At 44.2% G+C, this 20,803-nt stretch overlaps 1 non-coding gene across 1 annotated transcript; it reads right to left on the bottom strand.

Annotated features, from left to right (window-relative positions):
- Positions 1–9,557: 9,557 nt before the first annotated feature.
- On the bottom strand, positions 9,558–9,632 carry Trnas-uga (transfer RNA serine (anticodon UGA)). The gene has a single exon. It is a non-coding gene; the product is annotated as a tRNA-Ser (tRNA).
- Between the last annotated feature and the right edge of the window lie 11,171 nt (positions 9,633–20,803).

The following is a 20,803-nucleotide window of genomic DNA, read 5'->3' on the forward strand; positions in this document are numbered from 1 at the left end:
TAGCATGTGCTTTGCCTCAGTTACATCCTGCGCAAAATAATGACCATGTCGAAATATCAGTTAATGACAGCTCGAAAAACCCTCGCAAAATTTTATGGTTTCTCGAAAATAAAGAGTGAAATTGAATGTGGTGAAAATTGTGACAGAACACTCACAACCCAAGGGAGAGCTAACTATTCTCGGTATTCTGAAACAAACGGAAAACTTTTTCTCCGAAATACGAAAAGCATTAAAATGTTTGATTTCGATCGCTTGCACATGAACTGTGGAATGACGTTTCAGCAAATCAAAACCTGGTTGAGGCGTACAACGTCAGAAAGCCACTTCAGTGGTTTAGCAATAATTGGCATTCACAGAAAACTTCTTCTCGACGATAAAGAGGGTTTCATTAGTAAAGTGTTGGAAGAATTTATAAAAACAATGCGAGGATACCATGTTTTAACTAAATATCTTTAAAATTTAGTAATTTGCAAAATTGATTTTAATTGTTTATAATTTTTCTTTTCGTTAAACAATTTTTCTACTGTAATCATTGTACCAGCATTTCTTGTTTGCCTCACTGTCTTTCTTATCGTACAATCCCCCGCCCCCCTCCCCCGACACCTCCCGTCCCTCTGTGCTTCCTGGTAACGCCAACTCCGTAGGAACACCCTGTATACATAGATATACATTGATACTGTATCTGAAATCGTGACTCATCTGACCGGGCCACGGTTTTCCAGTCGGTCGCTGGTTCGAATCCTGCCTCGGGCATTGATGTGTGTGATGTCCTTAGGTTAGTTAGGTTTAGGTAGTTCTAAGTTCTAGGGGACTGATGACCTAAGATGTTGAGTCCCATAGTGCTCAGAGCCATTTGAACCATTTTTTTGTAGCAGTGGTCAGTATTTTGAAGCCTGTGCTGCAGAAGAGGATGCTAATTGTAACAGTAGCTATGCAATGGGCTCCAGCTGTTGATTTTGAGATACTCATTATAACATCGTTAAGCATATAACCTCAAAACAGAATGAAGTAATACTGAGTGAGGATCTGATTTAATTTTTAGAGCTACCTGTTTTTAGAGAGACCCTTGCTACTTCATATAATCTGTCCCTCCCTAACAGATTTTACAATAAGAGTTGTGGAAATCAAATACACTTCTATCGATAAGATTTTTATTGACGCACCGAGAATGTGAAACCATAGAAAGAATACTTTCAGTTACACCACAGTACCGGTTAATGAGAAGGAAACCGTGGACTTCAAAATGTATTTGTGGCACACAAACTGGAAAGATGTATGCAACACACTTGGCGGCATCAAAAACTGTAACATATGCTATAACACAGACATAGTCTAGGTACTTGAGAAATTGTTATTGTAAAAAGTTCGTATCTGTCAGTAGGTTACGTGCTTCAAAACAAAAAGCAATAAACAGAATCCAGGTATTGTGCAGCATAAGAATCAAGAAACGTCAATGATTACAAACTGAATTGCAAAATTCTAACAAAGAATCATCTGAAAATCAAAATTTATGTGTTATCAAAGGAGGGAAGAAGAATTAGAGTTTAACTTCTAGTCGACAGCGATGTGACTGCAGACTGTGCACATTTCGGAGAGGGGGGGGGGGGGAAGGGGGGAAGAATGAGGGCGTAAATCGGTTGTGCCCTATGAAAGGAACCTAAGTCTGGATAGTTTGACGTTGATATGGAAGATCGTCATCCCGAATACGAGCACAGTGTTACTACTGCCGTAATGTTCAAAGGAAAATTCTGTAGCGGCAATTCCAGAACTATATGGGACGTACTAAAAATGAGGCAGGTTAAGAAATCAGGAAAATTAGAAAATTTTTAAAAAAGGCAAGCAATGAACCGAAAATTTTTGAAAGTAGTAGATAATTTGCTTCTAATTACTTCCGTAATGAAGAGATGACAGTTCCAAAGAAAATATCATGAAGTTCTTTTTCACTTTTTTTACGACTATTAGTCGACATTTTACATCAGCTGCCAGTGCTGCTAAACACGGCAGTTCATTTCCGATAACAGAAATTCCCGATACAGGAGCGTTCCAAATACCCGTTGTGATTGCTCGTTAAACGCTCTTGTGTGACGGGATCGATGGGCGCCACAGACGCCAGGCGATATCGCAGCCGAATACACCAGCGTTATATCGCTTTGTCTGTGGCGCCCATAGTGAATTCCTGGTCGACGTGAGTACTTGATTCGTTACACCAAGGAGCAAAGGAATGTAACAAGAGAGCACGTAGAAATGACACTTAACGCTCTAAGTAATTTATCATTCCTACGAAGCACAACAATAAGCAGAGCAACTATACTGCCAGGTCTATTGCGACGTTGTCGGATGATCGCCAAAGTTAGCAGTGAGAGGACTTAACATACTAGCAGCTGCGATTCCAGCGTCATATACCGATTCAGTACTAGAGGGACGAGAAGCCAAGAGAATATGGCAGCACTGGGCTGGAATTAAGGGTACGAAATGGATTAACACAAAGACGATGAATCTGATTATACGTCAGAAGAACAAAATTTCGATTCGCATTTTATTCCGTTCGTTTCCAAACATTCAAAAACGGCTGTGGTTGAGAAGACAAATCAGTTTTCTGACAAAAAAGAAAAATGTACAAAAGCCCGCAATACTGCGAAAGAAATCCTTTTAATAACCAATTATTCCTTCACGTGCATGGAAAACTTGTGTTTCAAGACACTCTGGTGATACATTCGACTTGGCGAGTATTATCTAAACGATTGAATTCGGTACGGCAGTACACACGGAAACTTCATAGCACAGCTACAATCTATAATATTCTAGTTTCATATTACAAGATTTTTTTTTTTAAGTTTAGGCTTCTCCGACACAAACTGCTTCAGACAAATCGTGGTAAGCAATGTGGCTGACTGGTTTGCAAAATCAAACTACGCCAATGACATTTTATGTTGTGCCTACGCAGAAAGAATCCTGTGATTATGACCCAAGTGATTGGCGGAAATCAGAAATCTGTTGATTTCTTACCTTATGGTAGCTGTCGTTGCTCCGTGCTCTTACTGCACTGCACCGCTTTCTTGCGATGTTGCTAACTGCGGACGGACACTCCCATGTTGCTCGCCAGTCGCCCCGTCTCAGACTGTTGCTCGGCAACGGCGTAGTCTGCCGCAGGGACTTCTGTATTGTTGAGAACTAGGTCACGTCGCGATCTGTGGTTTACTCTTAGAGCACACGCTGAAAATAATCCACTCATAATTAAGGAAACCATCCAGACATAGCAAGACGTAACGGGGCTGAGACGATCGAGGAAATTCCCCAAAATCTCTGTGACAAGAGGGTTACGGGGTACGAAGGACAGAAACGAGAGACGAACAAGAAAAGATTAAATCGCAAGGGAAAGTGGTAGCACTTTTAAGACCGATCAGTCACATGCAGTCTTCTGCTATGTTAATATGTTCGAAGATGGTATGCTAATTGAAAGTTCCTGGCAGATTAAAACTGTCTGCCGGACCGAGACTCGACCTCGGGAGTTCGAGTCTCGCTCCGGCACACAGTTTTAATCTGCCAGGAAGTTTCATATCAGCGCACACTCCGCTGCAGGATGAAAATCGCATTCTGGAAACATACCCCACGCTGTGGCTAAGCTATGTCTCCGCAATATCGTTTCTTTCAGGAGTGCTAGTTCTGCAAGACTCGGAGGAGAGCTTCTGTAAAGTTTGGAAGGTAGGAGACGAGGTACTCGCATAATTGAAGCTGTGGAGACGGGTCGTGAGTGATGCCTGGGTAGCTCTTTTGGTGGAGCAGTTGCCCGCGAAAGGCTAAGGTCCCGAGTTCGAATCTCGGTCCGGCACACAGTTTTAATCTGCCAGGAAGTTTCACATCAGCGCACACTCCACTGCAGAGTGAAAATCTCATTCTGGAAAGGTAATTCTTCAGGAGTAAAGAGAGCTGTGTCATTTATTTAATTCTTTTGTGTAAATCTGCATTAGGAAAATCTATAGAACGAAAGCGCCTAGATGTAAGAAAATGCTACGGCGAAGGCAGTGGCGCCGGCCGGAGTGGCCGAGCGGTTAAAGGCGCTACAGTCTGGAACCGCACGACCGCTACGGTCGCAGGTTCGAATCCTGCGTCGGGCATGGATGTGTGTGATGTCCTTAGGTTAGTTAGGTTTAAGTAGTTCTAAGTTCTAGGGGACTTATGACCACAGCAGTTGAGCCCATAGTGCTCAGAGCCATTTGAACCATTTTTGAAGGCAGTGGCCAAGCATTCGTCATTAATGGGTGTATACACCAGTGTGCCAAATAGCATCAAGACAAAATTTAAATGTTGTCGTTAAAGATAGTGTTGTGGCTATTCAAGAAACAGTCCTGTTTTTCGGGACAGTGGATAACAGCAGCCGGCTGTTGTGGCCGAGCGGTTCTAGGCACTTCCTTCCGGAACCGCGCAGCTGCTACGGTCGCAGGTTCGTATCTGCCTCGGGCATGGATGTGTGTGATGTCCTTAGGTTATTTAGGTTTAAGTAGTTCTAAGTCTAGGGGACTGATGACCTCAGATGTTAAGTCCCATAGTGCTTAGAGCCATTTGAGCCACATGATAACATCTACAGAGTATTGGATCAATGCAACAACTGTGATAAGAGGGGCTAATAAGAAAGGCAATATATATTTTTCTCGGCCAATTTCGATTGAAAAATATGGAATTTTTTTTTTTTTGGTGTGACATCGTAGAATATTCCAGCTTCAGCCCCTACACTTTCATAAAGTTCCGATAGCTGGCGGCGTTTTATGTAGCCTCCAAAACGGCGTCTGTAACGGAGACTGCGTTCCAAGCAGAGAGCTGTCATCCAGTTTCCTTTGGCGTAGCACCACACCGTCACACATGTTCATAGGCGCTTGCAGAATATCTACAGAGACCTGGCAGTGAATAAAAGCACGGTGTGTCGTTGGGCGAGATGTCTGTCATCATCGTAACAAGGTTGCGCAAACCTGTCTGATGTCCCGCTTGCCGGCCTGTCGCGCACAGCTGTGACTCTTGCAATGTTGGAACGTGTGGACACTCTCATTCGAGGTGATCAACGGATCACAATCAAACACCTTACTGATCAACCGGATGTCTCTGTTGTCAGTTGGGACACAAAGGCGTGTGCCCCCTGGGTCTTCCCCGCTCAACATAAGACCATAAACAGCAAGGAGGACCATCTGTGCGGAACTGTCTGCGAGTTATGATGCTGATCGCGAGAATCTTTTGTCGAACATCGTCACAAGGGATGAAATAGGGTTTATCCCTTCGTATCGGAAATACAATGACAATCCATGGGGTGACATCACACCTTCTTTCCTCCGAAGAAGATGTTTAAATCCGCACCCTTACATGGTAAAGTCAAAGCGGCGATCTTCTGGGTCTCTGAAGGGGTTATTCTGTTTGATTTCCTCCCTTATGGTGCAACGATCAACTCTGAAATGTATTCTGCTACCGGCAGGAGAATGAAGAAAACCTTTAGCTTGTTTGTTAGCACAAAAATGCAAACGAACTTATTCTTCTCCATGACAGCACGAAGCCTCACAAGAGTCTGCTCACCCGAGAGGAGCTCACAAAACTTCGTTGGACTGTTGTTCCTCAACCATCCTACACACTGGATCTCGCACCATCCGACTTCCATCTGTTCGACCCAACGAAGGATGCATTCCGCGGGAAGTAGTATGTGGATGATGGGGATGTTATTGATGCAAAAGACGTTGTTTCCGACGCAGACCAGTTGAGTGGTACCATGCGGGCATACAGGCCCTCCCTGTAAGGTGGCGTAAGGCCGTCGCATAAAGCGGAGATTATGTTGAAACATACGATTTTGTAGCCAGAAGAGAGGGTAATAATATGGTGCACTGGAATCATGAACAAAACCATCTTCCTATAAAAAAAATGTGTTGCATTACCTACTGAACGCCCCTCGTTGTATTTGAAAACTTGTTCCGTTAGTGCTTTCAAGTTAAAGTTAAGATCTCTAAAGCCAACTCGTTAGGACGGAAGATACGTCGTCATATATGAACGTAAAGAGCGACTGACGTTCCTACTTGAATCCATCAGTTTTTTGTTCCTTGTAAAGTACGAGAAGAAATCAGTATAGTACCTAACGCCTTGAAATGATTGAGTATGGTCGTTACAGCTGGATATGTCTACCTACTTCACGATGGTGTCGGGAAGAATCATTTGATGAAATGCTTGACGAAACTTTCAACATCTCTGAAAGAAGGAATATAGTGTTTGAATCCCTTTACAAAGTAGTATAAACAGTAAATAAGCGCTTAGATGGGCTTTGTGAGTTTAACAGACTGATAGAGCCGGTAACTACAATTACTTTTTATTTACCCAATGATTATCAAAATTTATAATCTACTAACTATCTCAGTGTAAGGAATGAAGTAATGTTGGAAATTTGTGGTAAGTTCCTATGGAGCCAAACTGCTGAGGTCATCGGTCCCTAGGCTTACACACTACTTAATCTAACTTAACCTAGCTTATGCTAAGGACAACACACACACACCCATGCCTGAGGGAGGTCTCGAACCTCCGATGGAGGGGGGGGGGGGGAAGTGAGGCGGGAGGAGGAGAGCAGCAGCAAGGCACCTAAGACCGTGCGGCTACCCCTCGCGGCTAGGAATGAAGTAAGCCATAGAAAGATACAGAGCATGGAACTATTTTTCGTATCAGTTGAGAATGTAGGGGCCCTTTCTAGTGGTTTTACAGTTAGTTGCTGCTCCTCTTTTCCCCCTTTCCCTCTCGCCTCCCCCCCCCCCTCCCACGCCCCTCCACAAGCAATATAACTTGCCATCACCCTCACTTTTTACCTGACAATGTCTAAGGTGTTAAAACTAATAACAATATGTTTTTTATTGTACTAAGGAATTATATATAATTTGTGTACATCGGTGTTTAGTACATACTTCGGCATAACGTCTAAAAGTTGCAATTCAGGAAAATGTAACATCTGAAAACCATTTGTCCAAAATTTTGAGAAGCATCCGCATCATTCAATTTTGTAAGAACTGAACCATCTGATGACAAGTTTCCAGACATCATTATGCAACGCAGAACTGGCGACTGGATGTGACGAAGCAGGCGGAGAGTGTTGTACGAGCTGTGTGAGAAAGTGGTGAGACGCCCAATCCGAGTTTCAACTCCGTACAGCCATCAAGTGATTTTTGAGAGTGGCATGAATGAAATAGTGTTTTTGTTGTGTGTTACGAAAATGGAACAGCGGAATTTTCGTGTTAAACTTGGGGAATCCGCGAGTGTGGCCTTTGAGAAGTTGAAACAGGTCTATGGTGAACATTCCTTATCAAGAGCACAAGTTTTTCGCTAGCACAATCATTTTTGGAAGGCCGAGAACATGTTCAAGATGAACCTCGCCCTGGGGAGACTTCACCTTCATAAACCGACGAAAACGTCGAACGTGTGCAGCCTCTTGTGAGGCTATTCCTCAAGGACAAACTGTCAATCAAGGGTTTTACAAGGATGTCGTTGAAATGCTCAGGAAAGGGTGAATCGAGTGGATCGCACAACGTAGACAAGTGGATGCTGCAACAACAACGAACGCCCCATGTTACACAGCCACTTCCATCGTGGAATTTTTGACCCCAAACGGTATTCCTATTGTTCCACCGCCCCTCTGTATACCTGATCTGAGTCCTTCTGACTGTTTCATTTCCCGAAATTGAAAAATGTCATTTTGGGACTCTGGAGAACATTCAAAGGAATGTGACCGACATGTTAAAGGCCCTACAAGTTGAAACCTGCTACCAAGTCTGGGAACAACGACTCTGCCAGTGTATATCTGCCGAAGGAACTGCTTTGGAGGAGACAGTGTCGTTGCTTGGAAAAGAAAAAATCTTTGGCAGCAGAGAAACAGTAATTGCAGCTTAGTGAGTTCGAACGTGGACTAGCCATTGGATGTGACCTGACTAAAAGATCCGTCAGAGACACTTCTAAATCTGCACGAATCGACTGTTCTAGTGTGACTTTGAAGTGTAAATGTAAAGGGCTAACTACAGGTGAAGCAAGACCGGCCGGATCTCATTTACTGACGGGAGGAGACCATTGAATATTGCGAAAAGTGGTTGTAAAGAACAGCACGAGTAAAGAGGAGGAAATCCCTCGGAAGTTTCAAAATGCTACCGGCAATCCAGCTGATACAATGACTGTGCGTAGAGAGTCAAAAATAATGCGATACAATGGTGGAGCAGCTCCTGATAAACCATACATTTCTGTGGTCAGTGCTAAGCGACGCCTGCCATGGTCTAAAAACAAACCCCATTCGACAGTGGATGCCTGGAAACGCGTGATTTGTTGTTATGAATCACGCTATACCCTGTGGCAATCAAATGGATGGGGAGTGGGTTGGGCGAATGCCTGGAAAACATTACCTACCATCATCTACACGTTGTGCCAACAATGAAGTACACACAAGGTGGAGCTACAGTATGATGTCTTTCATATTTATGGTGTGCTCCCCTACTGCGCTCCGTAAAATGCTAAATGCTCAAGGACGTGAATACGTTTTACAGCACTGTGCCATGTGTGCAGTAGAGGACCAGATCAGGTACGGTGACTGTCATAAGACAGTATCTGTGAAGCGATGGTTTGCGGACAATAAATTTCCTGAGACGGACCAGCCTGCGAGGAGTCCCAACCTGAACCCAATGGAACACCTTTGGCAAGAGTTATAAGATCGACTTCGCTCTAGACCACAGTGTCCAACATCACCAGCATCTCTGGTTTCGGTCCTTGAGGAATAATGGGCTGCCATTCCTCTACAGACATTCAGAAGTCTCATAGGAAGTGTCCTCAGCAGAGTTTACGCCATTATAAAAGTGAAGGGTGGACACACACAATATTAATGTTCACTACAAGGTACGTGGTTCCTTTTGATCAGATAGTGTATAATAGCGATGAAGTTTCACAACTTTGATAAGGTAATAATTTATACAGTATGGCCGGCCGCGGTGGTCTCGCGGTTCTAGGCGCTCAGTCCGGAACCGCGCGACTGCTACGGTCGCAGATTCGAATCCTGCCTCGGGCATGGACGTGTGTGATGTCCTTAGGTTAGTTAGGTTTAAGTAGTTCTAAGTTCTAGGGGACTGATGACCAGAGATGTTAAGTCCCATAGTGGTCAGAGCCATTTGAACCATTTTTATACAGTATGAATGGTTCATATGGCTCTGAGCACTATGGGACTTAACATCTGAGGTCATCAGTCCCCTAGAACTTAGAACTACTTAAACATAACTAACTTAAGGACATCATACACGTCCATGCTCGAGGCAGGATTCGAACCTGCGACCGTAGCGGTCGCGCGGTTCCAGATTGAAGCGCCTAGAACCGCTCGGTCACACGGGCTGGCTATACAGTATGAAATCGTAGTCATCCACTAAGTGGAGATATTCATGAAATCGACCGAAAATGTTAATTTTCAATCTATTTTTTATTTATTAGCAGAATTCATGGACCATAAGTTGCCAAAGTTTCTATGATGAAATCGCATCCGAAGTGAGTCAATAATGAACTTCCTGGCAGATTAAAACGATGTGCCCGACCGAGACTCGAACTCGGGACCTTTGCCTTTCACGGGCAAGTGCTCTACCAACTGAGCTACCGAAGCACGACTCACGGCCGGTACTCACAGCTTTACTTCTTCCAGTACCTCGTCTCCTACCTTCCAAACTTTACAGAAGCTCTCCTGCGAACCTTGCAGAACTAGCACTCCTGAAAGAAAGGATATTGCGGAGACATGGCTTAGCCACAGCCTGGGGGATGTTTCCAGAATGATATTTTCACTCTGCAGCGGAGTGTGCGCTGATATGGAACTTCCTGGCAGATTAAAACTGTGTGCCCGACCGAGATTCGAACTCGGGACCTTTCCCTTTCGCGGGCAAGTGCTCTACCACCTTTTTTGTTTTTTTTTTTTTTTTTTATTTGGTTCGTTTTTGTTCGTTGAATCTGATCGGAGCGGATGTCCTAAGACACCCTTTTAAGTCGTTGGTGATCTATTAACTCAGTTTTTTTATTACAGAGGGCAGCTAACCCTCTGACCGAACACGCTGAGCTACCGTGCCGGCTTGCCTTTCGCGGGCAAGTGCTCTAACCAACTGAGCTACCGAAGCACGACTCACGGCCGGTACTCACAGCTTTACTTCTGCCAGTACCTCGTCTCCTACAGTTTTAATCTGCCAGGAAGTTTCATATCAGCGCACACTCCGCTGCAGAGTGAAAATCTCATTCTGGAAACAACCCCCAGGCTGTGGCTAAGCCATGTCTCCGCAATATCCTTTCTTTCAGGAGTGCTAGTTCTGCAAGGTTCGCAGGAGAGCTTCTGTAAAGTTTGGAAGGTAGGAGACGAGGTACTGGCAGAAGTAAAGCTGTGAGTACCGGCCGTGAGTCGTGCTTCGGTAGCTCAGTTGGTAGAGCACTTGCCCGCGAAAGGCAAAGGTCCCGAGTTCGAGTCTCGGTCGGGCACACAGTTTTAATCTGCCAGGAAGTTTCATATCAGCTCACACTCCGCTGCAGAGTGAAAATCTCATTCTGAGTCAATAATAATTGAATATGTTACACGACCTTCCTGTCACGTCCGTTTTCTGAAGCAACACTTCAACGCTTGATTAACGCGACTCCATGGATTACTTCCACCCAAACTTGCACAAGACTCCTCCTGAAAGGTGCTGTCCTGAAATTTCAGTAGTAAATCTCTCTGTGATGCACAACGCCTCTCTGCCAGTGGAGTTTGTTTAGCATCTCCGTAACGCTCTCTCGCCAGCTAAACGATCTCGTGACGAAACGCGCCGCTCTTTGTTCGATCTTCTCCATCTCCTCTACCAGTTCTATCTGATAGAGATTCCAGATAGATGAACAATACTCAAGAATCGTGCGAACAAGCGCCTTATAAGCCACTTCTTTCGTGGATGCGTTAGATTTCCTTAAGATTGCTCCGACGAATCTGAGTCTGGTGTCTGCTTTTCCCACTATCTGTTTTGTATGGTCATTCCACTTAAGGTAGCTCTGGATATTTACGCCTAGATAATTCACGGCAGACGCTGTCTCCAGCTGTTTGTCATCAATAGTGTAGCTGTACAGTAGTGGATTTCTTTTCATATGAATGAGCAATATGTTACGTTTATTTACGCTTAGGGTCAACTGCCAGAGCCTGCACCATTCATCAATTCTCTGCAAGTTGTTCTGCAAATTCTGACTATCTTCTGGCGTTGTTACTTTGGTACAGACAACTGCATCATCTGCGAATCTTTACAAAGATATGAACAGCGGTATGACTTTTTTAAATGGCGCCCAGTATTTTTTATTCGGTAATTCACTTCTTCTCCTAAAGACCTGTTCAAAAATGTTTCACAGCGTACCATTCACTGAAACACAACGTTATTAATTACATAACACCACACTGACTTTGAGCCCGAGATCACAAACTGGACCACTTGCTGGAGTTGTGAGAAAACAAATGAAAACCAAGCAAAAACATTGACTTTGACTCTTCTGTACCATTGCCCAGGTGTAGAACATTCGAAGCTGCTCAAAGTAAAGAGGCGACGTTGGACACCGATACACTGATGCACTCGTTGAATGAAAGAATTATTACTTCTTCCAGTGTTGCCAGCTGAAGAGAATTACAAGCAAGCACGATAAGTTCGTGCATGTCCTCTGGAGTTGTTGGAAAAAGTCCAGAGGAATTAAATCAGGAGACCTAACAGGCTAAGTAACTGTTTCTCCTCGCCCAGTCCATCTGGCAGGATACCTTCGGTTCAGAACACGATGTGCACGCAAGGCATTATGTGCTGGGCATTCATCGTGTTCATACCACATAAGCATTCCGGTTGTTCTCCTCACTTCATTCAGAAGAGGAGGAAGAATTCGTCTGAGGAAGTTGGCATACGCTGTGCCGTTTAGACTACCATTAACGAAATAAGGGTCAATAATTGTAGCACCAAGCATCCCACACTAGACGTCAACTCTCCATTGACGGTGATATTCCACCCGTCTAAGTCATCGTGGGTTGTCGCTGGACCAATAATGCATATTGCTTGTACTTACCTGTCCTTTTTTTTTAAAAAAAAAAACGAAAAGGAAAATTAATCGGTAAATACAACATTGGAGAAGTTCCGACTGGCGAGAATTTGCTGCTGGGCCCACTGACAGAACTGTACACGATTCTGCAAATCATTCCCATGCAATTCCTGATGTAGGTGTACGAGGTGCATTCAAGTTCTAAGGCCTCCGATTTTTTTTCTCCGGACTGGAAAGAGATAGAAATATGCGCATTGTTTTAAAATGAGGCCGCGTTCATCGTCAATACGTCCCAGAGATGGCAGCACCGTATGGCAGATGAGAACTGTTTTAAATACTTAAAATGGCGACGTTTTCCTTACTTGAACAGCGTGCAATCATTCGTTTTCTGAATTTGCGTGGTGTGGAACCAATTGAAATTCATCGACAGTTGAAGGAGACATGTCGTGATGGAGTTATGGATGTTTCGAAAGTGCGTTCGTGGATGCGACAGTTTAATGAAGGCAGAACATCGTGTGACAACAAACCGAAACAACCTCGGGCTCGCACAAGCTGGTCTGACGACATGATCGAGAAAGTGGAGAGAATTGTTTTGGGGGATCGCCGAATGACAGTCGAACAGATCGCCTCCAGAGTTGGCATTTCTGTGGGTTCTGTGCACAGAATCCTGCATGACGACCTGAAAATGCGAAAAGTGTCATTCAGGTGGGTGCCACGAATGCTGACGGACGACCACACGGCTGCAGGTGTGGCATTTTCCCAAGCAATGTTGACGCACAACGACAGCATCAATGGGACTTTCTTTTCGTCGGTTGTGACAATGGATGAGGCGTGCATGCCATTTTTCAATCCAGAAACAAAGCGCCAGTCAGCTCAATGGAAGCACACAGATTCACCACCACCAAAAAAATTTCGGGTAACCGCCAGTGCTGAAAAAATGATGGTGTCCATGTTCTGGGACAGCGGGGGCGTAATCCTTACCCATTGCGTTCCAAAGGGCCCTACGGTAACAGGTGCACCCTGCGAAAATGTTTTGAAGAACAAATTCCTCCCTGCACTGCAACAAAAACGTCCGGGAAGGGCTGCGCGTGTGCGGTTTCACCAAGACAACGCACCCGCACATGGAGCTAACGTTACGCAACAGTTTCTTCGTGATAACAACTTTGAAATGATTCCTCATGCTCCCTACTCACCTGACCTGGCTCCTAGTGCATTTTGGCTTTTTCCAACAATGAAAGGCACCCTCCGTGGCCGCACATTCACCAGCCGTGCTGCTGTTGCCTCAGTGATTTTCCAGTGGTCAAAACAGACTCCTAATGAAGCCTTCGCCGCTACCATGGAATCATGGCGTCAGCGTTGTGAAAAATGTGTACGTCTGCAGGGCGATTACGTCGTGAAGTAACGCCAGTTTCATCGATTTCGGGTGAGTAGTTAATTAGAAAAAAAATCGGAGGCCTTAGAACTTGAATGCACCTCGTACATGGTAAGGATGGAACCGGCGACGGGTAAGAATACGATGTACACTGATTTTAGTAATGCTAATCTCGCGTTAAAGCTGTCGTGTACTCAGATGTGGATTCATAGCAACGGAAGCGAAAACAGTAAATTCTGAAGCTTCGTCTGTGCGAGTGCTACGAAGATTGCGTTGTCGTGGGTTGAAACTTCCCGTTCCCTGAAGCGTCGCTACAAGACGAGAAAACATCCGTCTGGAAGGTGGGTTCTTTTCAGGATATCTTTCTCTGTCTAGTTCCGCTGCCTGCGAAGCATTTCGCCTACTTTCAACAACAACAATAAAATAAACGTTATGTCGATGCAGTTTGTAGGAAGGACAGCCTTTACTGTATGCCTACTCTACGCAACAGTATTTAAAAGGGCTAAACTACTGTACTAAATGCACCCGCACATAAGAAAACTGTATTGCAATTACTGTTCTGCCAACTTACATTCCACGTAGATGAGTAGCATTTCTGCCTTCTCTTTCTTGGTGTACATTCTACTCACACAACTCTTCAAATGATTATGGTTGACGGAACGACGTGTGTGCATTCTACTTATGTTTACATTAGTCATCTGTCAACATCAGCACATGAATGTGTTCCATTACCCCGAGTACCTGCACTAAGCGCTGGGAGCGTCAACGTCAGTGTTCTATTACGTAATTAATAACGTTGTGTTTCAGTGAATGGTACTCTGTCATACATTTTAAATAGGTCTCTAGGAGAGGAAATGAACTACCGAATAAAAAATACAGGGCGCCATTTAAAAAAGTCATACCGCTGTTCGTATCTTCGTAAAAAACAAAGCTACAACGAAGGCAATCATGCTGATTGATGTCCCCCTGAGGGCTAAAGAACATTTGCTTGAAACATTTTGTAATTTGCATGTGGACAAACAGTTATTTAGGGCGGCCAAGATAAATGGGACACACTTTATAAACTGTAAACAGCAACGGTCCTACCACACTTCCGTGTGGTACTCCGGATATTACCTCTACATCTGTCGATTTAGTTCCGTTAAGAGCGACGTGTTGAGTTGTATCTGCAAGAAAGTCTTCAATCCAATCGAAGGTCTACTCCGATACTCTGTAAGCTCGTTTTTTTTTTTGTTTTTGTTTCTGTTTTCATTAAACGGTAATGCAGGAAAGTGTCAAATGGCTTACTGAAACCGAAGAACACCGAATCAATCTCAGCGCCGTTATGACAGTAAAAAATTCGCTGCTAATATAATTCGCCATGTGCATCGGGTGGGCGATAGAAAATGAGTGTCCACGAGATGCACAGATCGACCTTCTGTGGGATGCATGTATTAAACTTCAGAAATTAGACTTCGTCGACGTTCAAGAAATGTTCAAAACAAAGCATTAACTTGTATGAAGTGTGCCGTGCCATAGTAATCATAAAAGTCGCACCATCAAGACCGACAAACCATGCAGGACGTTCAGCTAGGCATCCACTCTAGAACATTGCTTACAGAATCATACTGGTGTAACGAACTGATGGATTGCGATGGCATCCAACCGAATACGAAACAGTCTGTCTGTGAAGAAGGTAATTATTTATAGATGCTTTACTTAGCAACTGATTCTTTGTATGCTTCGAAATAAAACTGATATGCAAACTATGGATAGAGCAACGGTTCGTTCCTCGTCAAAAGGTGCAGAATCTGTCTCTTCACTTCATCATATTCATTAATTACTCTAAACTAAATCTTTGTTTCCTGTCTTGCACAGTTGCCCACGTGCTCATTACTGCATGTTGCGTCCTTGGGAGGGCTCGTAACTCGATGTCTTACGTTACAACTAGCCCCTCAGAAACTCTGAAACTGAGACAGGTCGATTGATTGTGGTTCAGTGATGCCTCCCGCTTCCAAAATTGATTTACCTATCCTAAAATTATGTAGCCTAATACATGAATAAGTCAGTAGAAGGAATGAACACTATAATTAAATCAACTCAAATGATGTATGATGATTTTCCACCATGTACAAACTCTAGAGATTGATCGATGAGAGGTTACAGAACAAAATTGGTCTAATGAATTAATGTCTGGGAATGCATGGTTTACATAAACCATGGACCTTGCCGTTGGTGGGGAGGCTTGCGTGCCTCAGCGATACAGATAGCCGTACCGTAGGTACAACCACAACGGAGGGGTATCTGCTGAGAGGCCAGAAACACGTGTGGTTCCTGAAGAGGGGCAGCAGCCTTTTCAGTAGTTGCAAGGGCAACAGTCTAGTTGATTGACTGATCTGGCCTTGTAACAATAACCAAAACGGCCTTGCTGTGCTGGTACTGCGAACGGCTGAAAGCAAGGGGAAACTACGGCCGTAATTTTTCCCGAGGGCATGCAGCTTTACTGTATGAGAAAGCTTTTGACTATGTTGACTAGAATACTCTCTTTCAAATTCTAAAGGTGGCAGGGGTAAAATACAGGGAGCGAAAGGCTATTTACAATTTGTACAGAAACCAGATGGCAGTTATAAGTGTCGAGGGACATGAAAGGAAAGCAGTGGTTGGGAAGGGAGTGAGACAGGGTTGTAGCCTCTCCCCGATGTTATTCAATCTGTATATTGAGTAAGCAGTAAATGATGATGATGATGATGTTTGGTTTGTGGGGCGCTCAACTGCGTGGTTATCAGCGCCCGTACAATTTCCCAACCTTTGCTCAGTCCAATTTCGCCACTTTCCAGGATGATGATGAAATGATGGGGACAACACAAACACCCAGTCATCTCGAGGCAGGTGAAAATCCCTGACCCCGCCGGGAATCGAACCCGGGACCCCGTGCTCGGGAAGCGAGAACGCTACCGCGAGACCACGAGCGGCGGACGAGAGTAAGCAGTAAAGGAAACAAAAGAAAAAAAAATCGGAGTAGGTATTAAAATCCATGGAGCAGAAATAAAAACTTTGAGGTTCGCCGATGACATTGTAATTCTGTCAGAGACAGCAAAGGACTTGGAAGAACAGTTGAATGGAATGGACAGTGTCTTGAAAGGAGGATATAAGATGAACATCAACAAAAGCAAAACGAGGATAATGGAATGTAGTCTAATTAAGTCGGGTGATGCTGAGGGAATTAGATTAGGAAATGAGACACTTAAAGTAGTAAAGGAGTTTTGCTATTTGGGGAGCAAAATAACTGATGGTGGTCGAAGTAGAGAGGATATAAAATGTAGGTTGGCAATGGCAAGGAAAGCGTTTCTGAAGAAGAGAAATTTGTTAACATCGAGTATAGATTTAAGTGTCAGGAAGTCATTTCTGAAAGTATTTGTATGGAGTGTAGCCATGTATGGAAGTGAAACATGGACGGTAAATAGTTTGGACAAGAAGAGAATAGAAGCTTTCGAAATGTGGTGCTACAGAAGAATGCTGAAGATTAGATGGGTAGATCACATAACTAATGAGGAAGTATTGAATAGGATTGGGGAGAAGAGAAGTTTGTGGCACAACTTGACCAGAAGAAGGGATCGGTTGGTAGGACATGTTCTGAGGCATCAAGGGATCACCAATTTAGTATTGGAGGGCAGCGTGGAGGGTAAAAATCGTAGGGGGAGACCAAGAGATGAATACACTAAGCAGATTCAGAAGGATATAGGTTGCAGTAGGTACTGGGAGATGAAGAAGCTTGCACAGGATGGAGTAGCATGGAGAGCTGCATCAAACCAGTCTCAGGACTGAAGACCACAACAACAACAACATGCTAGAGACTATTTATTCAATGATACGGGCTGTACTATGCAACCACAGTTACAGTAGGCATGGTTTCCTCCTAGAAGGTGGTACTGTTCCTCACGTGTCATTCCCTAGTGCCCTCTCCCGCCATGGTAACTGGTAATGTTGTGTCCGATTCACTTCTCTTGCTGACTCACCTAGTAGTGGATGTGATACAACGTTGTACACAGTGGTTCCGTATTCGAATCGAGACCTTGCTGGCATGGTGTTTACTTACGGAAAGCCAATTTTCAACGGACGGCGAGCAGACCTATCCCTGCCCATAAAAACCACGGCATTCAATGTTCGCAACAGTGTTTAGCCGTTTGTCTGAGACAGGGGCGTTTCAGGACGTAGGAAGTCATGAACGACTTTCCCGAAATGTTTGGATCTGGAGGACAATGTGATTAACGCTGCGCAAGCCGACCAACGTATCTGTACCAGGCAGTTACCCCGCCAGCACTGAAAAAGCAAACATAAACAAAATCGTAAATATATCTCAAGACTGCCTCGCTGTAACGACAGAGAAATTTTCTTCTACAATATACCATATTTACAACGTTACTTAAATACGAAGCATGATTAACAAAAGCTCTCACTGCTGAAATTTAAAATTGAGAAGTGTGGGTCCTGAATAGCACGTATGAGACTCCTATCGAAGGGCTATCCACAAACAAGTACAGGGTGTTTCAAAAGGAATATACGTATTTCGAATGCATATATTTATTAAACTTTAAGACATATGAATAGGAAACTTTACACACATATTTACAAACCTCTCAAGTTCAGATTGCAGATGTTCAATATGTCCTCCATCAGCGACACGAACAATATCACATCGATACTCAAATTCCTCCCATACGCGGGCAAGCATGTCCCTCGTCACTAATGTTATGGCAGAACGGATCCGGTTCTCCAACTCTTACAGGTTCTGTGGGAGTGATGGTACATCAACGTTGTCTTTAACGAAACCTACATCTACATCTACACCCATACTCCGCAAGCCACCTGACGGTGTGTGGCGGAGGGTACCTTCAGTACCTCTATGGGTACTCCCTTCTATTCCAGTCTCGTATTGTTCGTGGAAGAAGGATTGTCGGTATGCCTCTGTGTGGGCTCTAACCTCTCTGATTTTATCCTCATGGTCTCTTCGCGAGATATACGTAGAAGGGAGCAATATACTGCTTGACTCTTCGGTGAAGGTATGTTCTCGAAACTTTTACAAAAGCCCGTACCGAGCTACTGAGCGTCTCTCCTGCAGAGTCTTCCACTGGAGTTTATCTATCATCTCCGTAACGCTTTCGCGATTACTAAATGATCCTGTAACGAAGCGCGCTGCTCTCCGTTGGATCTTCTCTATATCTTCTATCAACCCTATCTGGTACGGATCCCACACTGCTGAGCAGTATTCAAGCAGTGGGCGAACAAGCGTACTGTAACCTACTTCCTTTGTTTTCGGATTGCATTTCCTTAGGATTCTTCCAATGAATCTCAGTCTGGCATCTGCTTTACCGACGATCAACATTATATGATCATTCCATTTTAAATCACTCCTAATGCGTACTCCCAGATAATTTATGGTATTAACTGCTTCCAGTTGCTGACCTGCTATTTTGTAGCTAAATGATAAAGGATCTATCTTTCTGTGTATTCGCAGCACATTACACTTTTCTACATTGAGATTCAATTGCCATTCCCTGCACCATGCGTCAATTCGCTGCAGATCCTCCTGCATTTCAGTACAATTTGCCATTGTTACAACCTCTCGATACACCACAGCATCATCTGCAAAAAGCCTCAGTGAACTTCCGATGTCATCCACCAGGTCATTTATGTATATTGTGAATAGCAACGGTCCTATGACACTCCCCTGCGGCACACCTGAAATCACTCTTACTTCGGAAGACTTCTCTCCATTGAGAATGACATGCTGCGTCCTGTTATCTAGGAACTCCTCAATCCAATCACACAATTGGTCTGATAGTCCATATGCTCTTACTTTGTTCATTAAACGACTGTGGGGGAACTGTATCGAACGCCTTGCGGAAGTCAAGAAACACGGCATCTACCTTTGAACCCGTGTCTATGGCCCTCTGAGTCTCGTGGACGAATAGCGCGAGCTGGGTTTCACATGACCGTCTTTTTCGAAACCCATGCTGATTCCTACAGAGTAGATTTCTAGTCTCCAGAAAAGTCATTATACTCGAACACAATACGTGTTCCAAAATTCTACAACTGATCGACGTTAGAGATATAGGTCTATAGTTCTGCACATCCCTTCTTGAAAACGGGGATGACCTGTGCCCCTTTCCAATCCTTTGGAACGCTACGCTCTTCTAGAGACCTACGGTACACCGCTGCAAGAAGGAGGGCAAGTTCCTTCGCGTACTCTGTGTAAAATTGAACTGGTATCCCATCAGGTCCAGAGGCCTTTCCTCTTTTGAGCGATTTTAATTGTTTCTCTATCCCTCTGTCGTCTATTTCGATATCTACCATTTTGTCATCTGTGCGACAATCTAGAGAAGGAACTACAGTGCAATCTTCCTCTGTGAAACAACTTTGGAAAAAGACATTTAGTATTTCGGCCTTTAGTCTGTCATCCTCTGTTTCAGTACCATTTTGGTCACAGAGTGTCTGGACATTTTGTTTTGATCCACCTACCGCTTTGACATAAGACCAAAATTTCTTAGGATTTTCTGCCAAGTCAGTACATAGAACTTTACTTTCGAATTCATTGAACGCCTCTCGCATAGCCCTCCTCACACTACATTTCGCTTCGCGTAATTTCTGTTTGTCTGCAAGGCTTCCCCACAGGAAGAAGCAAGAGGGCGTCAAATCCTGTGACAGTGGAGCCGAGATTAGATATGCTAAGTCGGCAGCTCCTTGACGACCAATCCAACGGTTCGGTAGAGTTTCAAAAAAAAAAAAAAAAAAAGATGTTGAAATGTGTGTGAAATCTTATGGGACCTAACTGCTAAGGTCATTAGTCCCTAAACTTACACACTACTTAACCTAAATTATCCTAAGGACAAACACACACACCCATGCCCGAGGGAGGACTCGAACCTCCGCTGGGACCAGCCGCACAGTCCATGGCTGCAGCGCCTTAGACCGCTCGGGGTAGAGTTTCGTTCAAATATTCACTCAGTTGGCGACTCCAGTGAGGGGGTTCCCCGTGTCTTGTTGAAAAATGAAGATGTCTTCGTGCAGCCTCGGAAACAACCACTTTTGTAAGATAGCGAGATACTGCTGACCGTTAACCGTGTTTCCGTCAAGGAAGAATGGGTCGCAACCAGATGATCGGGATACCGCACAAAACACATTGACTTTGGGCGAATCTCGTACGTGTTCAGCGGCTGCATGTGGGTTCTGTAGGCCCCAAATTCGAACACTTTGTTTGTTTATCTGACCACTAACATGGAAAGTCGCTTCATCACTGAACACGATGCTTTGTGCGAAAGTGTTATCATTGCCAATAGCATCAAGAATCTCGTTACAGAATGCCACTCGTTTGCGTTTGTCATCAGGACGCAGAGCTTGTAACAGCTGTAACTT

The sequence above is a fragment of the Schistocerca cancellata genome, chromosome 8 (genome assembly GCF_023864275.1).
Source record: "Schistocerca cancellata isolate TAMUIC-IGC-003103 chromosome 8, iqSchCanc2.1, whole genome shotgun sequence".
In the NCBI taxonomy this organism is placed as follows: Eukaryota; Metazoa; Arthropoda; class Insecta; order Orthoptera; family Acrididae; genus Schistocerca; species Schistocerca cancellata.